The sequence below is a fragment of the Hyperoodon ampullatus genome (assembly GCF_949752795.1).
Source record: "Hyperoodon ampullatus genome assembly, chromosome: 3".
NCBI lineage: Eukaryota > Metazoa > Chordata > Mammalia > Artiodactyla > Ziphiidae > Hyperoodon > Hyperoodon ampullatus.
Genome location: NC_136916.1, coordinates 87,645,805 through 87,655,047, shown reverse-complemented (window position 1 = coordinate 87,655,047; position 9,243 = coordinate 87,645,805).

The window sequence follows — 9,243 nt, the reverse complement described above, 5'->3', positions numbered from 1 at the left end:
GTAAAACTGTCACTGTTTGCAGATGACATGATACTATATGTAGAAAATCCTAAAGATGCTATGAGAAAACTACTAGACATCATCAATGAATTCACTAAGGTTGCATGATACAAATTAATACACAGAAATCTCTTGCATTTGTATACACTAACAACAAAAGATCAGAAAGAGAAGCTAAGGAAACAATCCCATTTACCATCACATCAGAAAGAATAAAATACCTAGGAATAAACCTACCTAAGGAGGAAAAAGACCTGTACTCTGAAAACTATAAGATGCAGATGAAAGAAATCGAAGATGACACAAACAGATGGAAAGGCATACCACGTTCTTGGATTGGAAGAATCCATATTGCCAAATGACTATAGTACCCAAGATTCAATGCAATCCCTATCAAAGTACCCATGGCATTGTTCACAGAGCTAGAACCAAAAATTTCACAATTTGTATAGAAACACAAAAGTCCCCGATTAGCCAAAGCAATCCTGAGAAAGAAAAATGGAGCTGGAGGAATCAGGTTCCCTGACTTCAAACTATACTACAAAGCTACAGTAATCAAAACAGTATGGTACTGGTACAAAAACAGAAATATAGATCAATGGAACAGGATAGAAAGCCCAGAAATAAATCCACACACCTATGGTCAGTTAATCTACAACAAAGGAGGCAAAAATGTACAATGGAGAAAAAATAGTCTCTTCAATAAGTGGTGCTGGGGAAACTGGACAGCTACACATAAAAGAATGAAATTAGAACATTCTCTAACATAATACACAAAAATAAACTCAAAATAAATTAAAGACCCAAATGTAAGACCAAATACTACAGAACTCTTAGAGGAAAACAGAGGCAGAACACTCTTTTACATAAAGTGCAGCAATCTTTTAAGATCCACCTCCTAATGAAAATAAAAACAAAAATAAACAAATGGGACCTAATGAAACTTAAAAGCTTTTGCAGAGCAAAGGAAACTCTAAACAAAATGAAAAGACAACCCACAGAATGGGAGAAAATATATGCAAATGAAGCAACTGACAAGCGATTAGTCTCCAAAATATACAAACAGCTCACACAGCTCAATATCGAAAAAGCAAACAACACAATCAAAAAATGGGCAGAAGACCTAAATAGACATTTCTCCAAAGAAGACATACAGATGGCCAAAAAGCACATAATTTCTTCAAATACATTTTTGATACCCTTTTCTCTTTTTTCCTTCTGGATCCCCTGTTATACATAGGTGGGCATGTTTTATATTAACCCATGGATCTTGTATTTTGCTTTAACTTTTTTTTATTTGTCATTTTCTTTTTTTTTTCTTTTTTTCTTTTTTTTGTGGTACACAGGCCTCTCACTGTTGTGGCCTCTCCTGTTGTGGAGCACAGTCTCCGGACACACAGGCTCAGCGGCCATGGCTCACCGGCCCAGCCGCTGTGTGGCATGTGGGATCTTCCCGGACCGGGGCACAAACCTGCGTCCCCTGCATCGGCAGGCGGACTCTCAACCACTGTGCCACCAGGGAGGCCCTCATTTGTCTTTTTGTCTGCTGTTCTGATTGGGTGATTTCCATTATCCTATCTTCCAGATCACTGATTCATTCTTCTGTGTCATTTAGTCAGCTATACATTGCTTCTAGATTGCTTTTTATCTCAGAAATTGAATTATCTCTTTTTGATTTGCTCATCCTGATAGTTTCTAGTTCCTTGTTGCAGTGATCTGTGTTTCTATTGATAATCTTTCTTAATATAGTTAGCATTTTTATTACCACCTTTTTGAACTCGGGATCTGTTAGACTGGTGAGCTCTGTTTTACTATTTATTCTTTCAGGGGATTTCTCTTGTTCTCTTAATTGGGAGTAGTTCCCCTGCCTTTTAATTTTACTTAGCTTTCTCTGTCTCTATGAATTTAGGAGAAATAGTTATCTATCGTGCTCTTGAAGGAGTGCCACTCCAGCAATCATTGACAATGGCTGCTGCTCTCCCACCCGGACTTCACTCCAGGTCCCCGTGCTGTCTCTGAGTAGCTATACCAAGTCTTTTCCCAGTGCCTGGCTATCTCAGATCTCACACCAAGTTATGGTATAGAGTGAGCAGGGCCAAGGTGTTCACCCCGCTTGGATTCAGGAGCGTGGTGAAGCGGCATCCAGCAGTGCAAAGCTCTCTCCTGCCTGATTGTTGGCAAGCCAGCACTCACACACTCTTTGCAGGTAGAGTCTAGGCTTCCCCAGCCTTTCTATCTGTCCCAGAAGTTCTCTCAACAGCTGAGGGGGCTTGTCTCCTCCACATAGACCCCAGGACTGGGAGCCCCAGTCTTTGGCTTGACCTGCTCACTCCTCAGGGTGAGGGTCCACCTTTGTGGAATTATTCTTCTTTTCAGATCCCTCCCAGAGGTGGAGGTTCCGACTTTATGCCTTTTTTCCATCCTACCCATTTATGTTGAGATCTGTCTTACAGGTTTGTTTGTATAGATGTTCCTCTGCTAGTTTCCAGTTCGTTTTTCATGTGAATTGTTCCACATGTTTTGATATATTTTTGACGTGTTTGTGGGGGAAGGTGAGCTCCACATCCTCTTACTCCACTGTCTTGATCCTGTTCATCAACTTGTTTATGCCAAGGACACACAGGACTACTCCACATTAAGTACTGGTTTTAGGGAAACCACCTTGACTATGTGGATGACAGCCTGCCAGTCTTTGGATACTTCTCCCACTATTATCTTTTCCTTAGTTTCTATTTTTCCATATTTTGTCAGCCTCAAAATATTCCATTCCATATCTGAACAAAGTTCCCAGGGAAGATGAAAACATTTTAGAGATCACAGATGATTCTAATTTCCATTATCAGACTACAGTCCACTTTAAAGACTACAGGCAGTCAATAGAACCTGCTATGTAACTCAGAGAAGAAAGGAGGCCAGAGGGGAGAACACCTGTTTTCAAATATTAGAGGTACTGTCATGAGGAAGAGAGACTGATTCAGCCTCTTCTCCAAGGGTGGAAGCAGGCACTGGGTGGTGACTGTGGGGAACCAGATCTCAGGTTGAGAGAAGGAGCTGTTTCATCACTAGGGGGCTGCACTGTTAGGGGGTTGGCTGCCTTGAGTTCATGAACACTGCATCACTGGGAACATTTGAGCAGAGGTTGAATGCCACCTGTAGGCTTGTTCTGAAGGGGGTCCCTGCATGAAGTAGAAAGTATACTGTCCCCTGTTAGAATGCAGTAGTGTCACCTGGAATAGTTCTATAGGTGTTTAGCAGATAACTGAAAGAACAGTGAGACAGACTATGAAGAGCAACCTGGATGGGGTATTAGGTGGTGAAAAGAGTACAGGCTGAGTAAAGGGGGATGCTTAAGAAAAACTACCCACGTTACCACTCTGTTTTTTTTTTTTGTGGTACGCAGGCCTCTCACTGTCGTAGCCTCTCCCGTTGTGGAGCACAGGCTCCGGACGCGCAGGCTCAGCGGCCATGGCTCACGGGTCCAGCCGCTCCGCGGCATGTGGGATCTTCCCGCACCGGGGCACGAACCCATGTTCCCTACATCGGCAGGTGGACTCTCAACCACTGTGTCACCAGGGAAGCCCACCACTCTGTTTTAATCATCACTGATATCCAGAGGAACATAGTTCCTCTTTGGAGCCACCCAAGACTCAGAGAAGGCACTCTACACGTCCTCTTCCCCCTTTTTTCCGGTGGGCCCTCCCATCCAGCAGCAAGTCAACTAAATGCCTCTAGCTGCTCTATGATGCTATTTTGGAGAAACTCCCCAGGCCTGGAGGATCAGGTAGAAAGTCCACGTAAAGGGTAAGTGGCAATAAATAAGAATGAGTATGTAATTGAGAATAGCCTTTGGGGGTTTAGATCTAATATCCTTGATTTCAGGCTAATGGGTGGATGGATTAAGGAACACCACTGCAGTGTAGCTAAAAGGAGGCAGAGTTGAGAGTAAGCATGGGGTGATAAAAAGCACAAGAGGGCTTCCCTGGTGGCGTAGTGGTTGAGAGTCTGCCTGCCGATGCAGGGGACACGGGTTCATGCCCCAGTCCAGGAAGATCCCACATGCTGCAGAGCGGCTAGGCCCGTGAGCCATGGCCGCTGAGCCTGCACGTCCAGAGCCTGTGCTCCGCAACAGGAGAGGCCACAACACTGAGAGGCCCGCGTACCGCAAAAAAAAAAAAAAAAAAGCACAAGAGCCCAACAGGCAGCTTGGACTGGATGCATGTACCTCACATTAGAACTCCTCAGGATGGGCTGATGATGATGACTACTATACAAAATAGCAAGTCAAAGAATTATTCAGTGGGTATGGGTTTGCTCCACAGAAATTAGATGTATGAGGTATCACATTCTTTTATCTTTCTATATCCAATTAGACTTGCTCTGAACCTCTAGTCTCCCCACCCCATCCCCGTGGCTTCTATAAGAATCTCAGGTCTTACTTGGTCCCAGGAACCAGGAGAGGGCCTGGTCCTTAGTCCCTAATGGATGCTATTATTTCCAAGGCTCCCATGTCACCACTGTTTGTGTCTGGATCTCCCAGCTCTCAGCTGGCCACAGGGAACATGGACCATTGCTCTGAAGGCCTTGGTACTTGCTGATCACACTCCAGACATTATTACCTGCCACCTCTTGGGGTTTTGGGAGGCAAGTGGGATTAGGATCTCTGCCATTGAATAGAATGCACAACCCCTTCATCTCCCAAGTTTGAGAAATGCAGATCGATCTTTCCAGCATTCAATTACTGGGGCTTCTCCTTAACCCTCAAAGTCCCTCCATCTCTCCAACAATCCAGCTCTATCTAGGCTCCCTGAGCCAAAAATTTCAAAACAAAGTGCTGGTAAATCTCTTCCTGGGAAAGCGAAATACAGCCCTCTGGAGTGCAAACATGTGGCTGCTCTTCTGATGACCTGGACAGTTTTTAGTTATTTATTTGTATTTATTTAGCTTTTCATATAAGCCAGACACTAGGACATGTGGTTTTGCAATAAGCATTGTTTCATCTGATCCTCACAAAAGCCATACAGGTAGGTAAGATTACTATTCCAGTCAGATGTGTAAGACAAGTGAAGCTTGAAGTGATGGTTAAGGAACTTGCCTGAGGAGGTGGAGCTAAACCCAGGCTATGGATCCCAGAGCCCTGACTCACAATCACCACACCATCTACTTGCCTCTATGAAATTAATAAATTAATCCATCAATATGTAACTTTCTCATTCTTTTTGTGAGGATGCTACAGCAGAAAATAAGACACAGGTAAATTAATCAGGTTAGCATGCCAGAATGATACCAGTTAAATCCCAGAGACTCCACACAGTAGGGTTTTAAGAACCTGAGATGCTTTCTCAGCACTTGGCAGACCCCGTAGGCCCTGGGGAGCTGCCCTGGAGATTTTTTATCTCTTCTGTGGGCTGCAGGGCGGAGTCGGGGGCGGGAAGTGCATCTGCCTGGGTTAATTGTAGCAATGTTCTCATTGTTCTTGGCATCATGAATGCTCTGTGAAGAGACCCTCTGAAGTGTTCCTTTGAGAGAACGCTCCTTGCTCCTGCCTCTCTAGGCTCTCCCTGTCCCTTGGCTGCAAAAGAGATCATTGTGTTTCTTTTCTTTTTTCTTAAAAATTAAAAATATTTTCTATCCCCTAATAACTACTAAAACTATTATCCTCTTCAAACATCTTTTAAAAGGTAGTCACCATATGCAGTATTTTTTCACCAGCCATTCTTCAACTTCCTAGAGTCTAGTACTTACTATATGTCATATTTCAATATCTCTGAAATTAGAAATAAATCTTACATGCAGTGGCATCTTTACAACTCTAATCGGCATTCTTTTGTTTGTTTTCAAGTAGTGTATAAATGAATGGTGCGTCTTTGAAACGATGGCATATTAAGAGTCAATGAACTATGATATGTATAATGTATAGTGGAAAGATTCCAGATTAGAACCTCCCCAAGGTCAGGTAAGAGAAACTTTCTTATTTATCTAGTGCCCTCATCTCCCACACTCAGTGCTTAGCCCAGTAGTGCTAAGTGTTTTAGCACATTTCATTTGAGATGATGAAATGTCTACTAGATGTAAACTATGTGTCAACCTTTGACAAAGTCCTGTCAATCACAAAGGTACTTCCAGTGATCTTTTCTACCACTGAAAATCTAAACCACCAAACTCCTGAACTTTAATTATTTATAAAATTTTTATTTATAAAAATATTTGATCAATAATGTCAGTAATTCATACAGATAAGAAATCATTCACAATACCTCAGGATATTTTGTTATTAATGTTGTACAGTTAGAAACTATTCCTATTGTTCAGACACATGGTTTTATAGCTTTAGAAAACAAACTATTAGCTGCTATAGCAAAGCAATACCAAGAAAATATTTTGACCTGCCCTATAGTATCTATGGATTACTTAGCTTAGAAATCTTGTTTTCATCTAGTTCAGACCAAGTAGGTACATTATAAAGAAAAATAGGTATTGTTTTCACATGTGACTTAGAATGTGATCAGAACAGGGCTGAATACCAGCCTCCACTAACAGTAAGGCAGCATCAGTCATTAATGGCCCTGTCCATTCTTATTGGTCAGTGTCCTTGCTGAACTGATTGATAATAATTTTAATATCTCTTCCAATCACCTAAGTATGATCCCAAATTAATTCTTTTTCAATCATCGCTTAATAAAAATGTCATCATCTCAAGAAAGTAACAGGAATTTTATTCAAAACCTTTCCAAGGATGTGCTGGAGTCAATGTAATTTCTGTCCAATCACTGTGCATCACTTTGTACTTATATATTTATATAGTGCTGCACACTGAGGAGAGAGTCAGAAAGGGGACCATAAGTAAAATCGTCAACCATCAAAGAAACACCCTACTCTCTGCTCACATTTAAGAAGACAGGGAGGATAGGAACATTTGTGACAAGGATGAAACGACTACATTTCTCCTTGGTCATTACTTTATCTTCCAAAGTAAGTTAACCACCATCTTACTATGTATCCTGGTCCAATAACATTTTTTTAAATAGACCCAGGGCTGCAGTTTATTAAAAACTTAAACTTGCCCTTATAAACCTTACAGGAATCCAAATTTAGATAGCCAGAGATTTCTGGCCAACTCATCGTTATTATTTCTTGAACTCGGGACATTTACGTACGCAGCTCCAAGCTGATTTGCATTCTGCACCAGTTACAGGAATGGATCTGCCAGGAAGTTTTGAAACGCGAGGACAGATAGGCCTCTTTCTTGGTTAATTCATAGCTCCAGTCCTACAGATCAGCCCAGCCAGGTCCTCCAAATCTTTTGCAATGAGCATTTTGAAACACATGGGTCATTTAGTTCTGGCTTCCATGCTGTTCAGCAAAACGCTTAGCCTAGAGAATTGCAAAAGTTTATGATTTCTCACCAAAGAATGAAATGTGACGCAGTAGAGCACACTGCAGACATTTAATACCAGATGTTAATGTAAAAATTGTAAAATTGTGGCCTCACATGATTATCTGATCCCTGACCCGCAAAAACCCATTACAGTCCAAAAGGCATAATCATTTCTGGCTTCTTCCACTATTAAACTTTGTGTCTACTTTTTTTAATGTGAAATAGTAATTCTGAGTTACTTAACTGAGATAATTAGATCATATCAGTCTCGAGGCCTTTTGTGCACACACTAACAGAGTAATGCAATTCCTAACCATAAAAATCAGAAGTAAAACAATTCTGATTTGTTGCATTTTCTAGTAATTTAAAAAAATAGTGTGAGGCATGTTTATTCCCCTTGTCTGTACTCCACCCCTATCTAACTTCATGAAATGCATAAGGGAAAGGAAGGAAAGGAGGAGATCTTGCTAAATTGCATTGAGAGGGAAAGAGACAATTTAACATTTGTTTTCACTCCTTCCCTGAATCTGTATCCTTAAGAAGTAGAATGACTGTTTTAGAAGGAGGATGGACTATTTAGAAATCTCAGATTTATGAGGAGAGCTTGGTGTAGAATGAGTCGTTGCAGGTAAGAAGCTGTAGATTTGGTGTCACACCTCAGTGAGTTCTAGCTCTTTTACTTCCTGTGTGATATTGGACAAAGTGCTTAACCTCTCTGTGCCTGAGTTTCCTCTTCCTAAAAGTGGGTTCAACATGAACATTCTGCTCACCTCACAGGGTTGTTGTAAGTCTCAAAGAATACATAAACTGAAAAGTTCTAAATAACTATGAAGGAAATAGCTCAAGCTCTGTTGTTTCAACTGGAATCCTGAGGAAGCTGGGACCCAAAGAATCTCCTCTAAGCCCAGGGACAGGTAGAGAGAATTTTAAAGTGGCCTGTTTTTACTGGCCATGAATATCTTACTTTTATTTCCTTATACTTTTGATATTTTAAAGGGCAGAGAGGAAAGCAGATAGAAGATCTTAATGAATCACTAGTAAGAAATTGGTTCAACTGACCCAGACAAAAGCACTTCTATAGGGTTTAGCACCTGTGTGGTGAGGCTGAGAAAGACTTGGAGATAGCAGGACACCAGGGATTGTTCTAGAGAAATAGAAGCCGGCAGAAAAGCCAAGTCCTGCCCTCAAGAAAGCATCCGATCTGATCTCTCTCTCTCTCTCTCTCTCTCTCTCTCTCTCTCTCTCTCTCTCTCTCCCTCTCCCTCTCCCTCTCCCTCTCCCTCCCTCTCCCTCCCTCCCTCCCTCCCTCCTTCTCTCCCTCCCCCCTCTCATTCTCTCTCTCTTCCCCCCTCTCTTTCTCCCTCCCTCTCTCCCTCCCTCCCTCCTTCCAATCAAAAACAATTGCAAATGCATAGCAGGCAATACTGGTGAAAACAGCTCAGAGAATGGGTGAATAAGAAAGGATCTTTGAGACCATGTGGACCAATTTCTCCATTGATGGATGGACACTAAGGCCTGGGGAAGTTGGGTGGCATGCCCCGCCCCACACAAATCAGCAGCATCACTGCCACAAGAGGCCAGAGCTGTGGCCCCCATTTCCAATTAAATTTTTTAATCTAATTTTTATTTTGTATCATTGATTACCAATGTGTTAATTCCTGGTGTACAGCAAAGTCATTTAGTTATACAAATATCCATTCTTTTTCAGATTCTTTTTCCATGTAGTTTATTACAGAATATTGAGTAGAGTTCCCTGTGCTATACAGTATGTCCTTATTGATTATCTGTTTTATATATAATAGGGTGTGTATGTTAATCCGAAACTTTGGATTTATCCCTCCCCAGCCCACCTTTCCCCTTTGGTGACC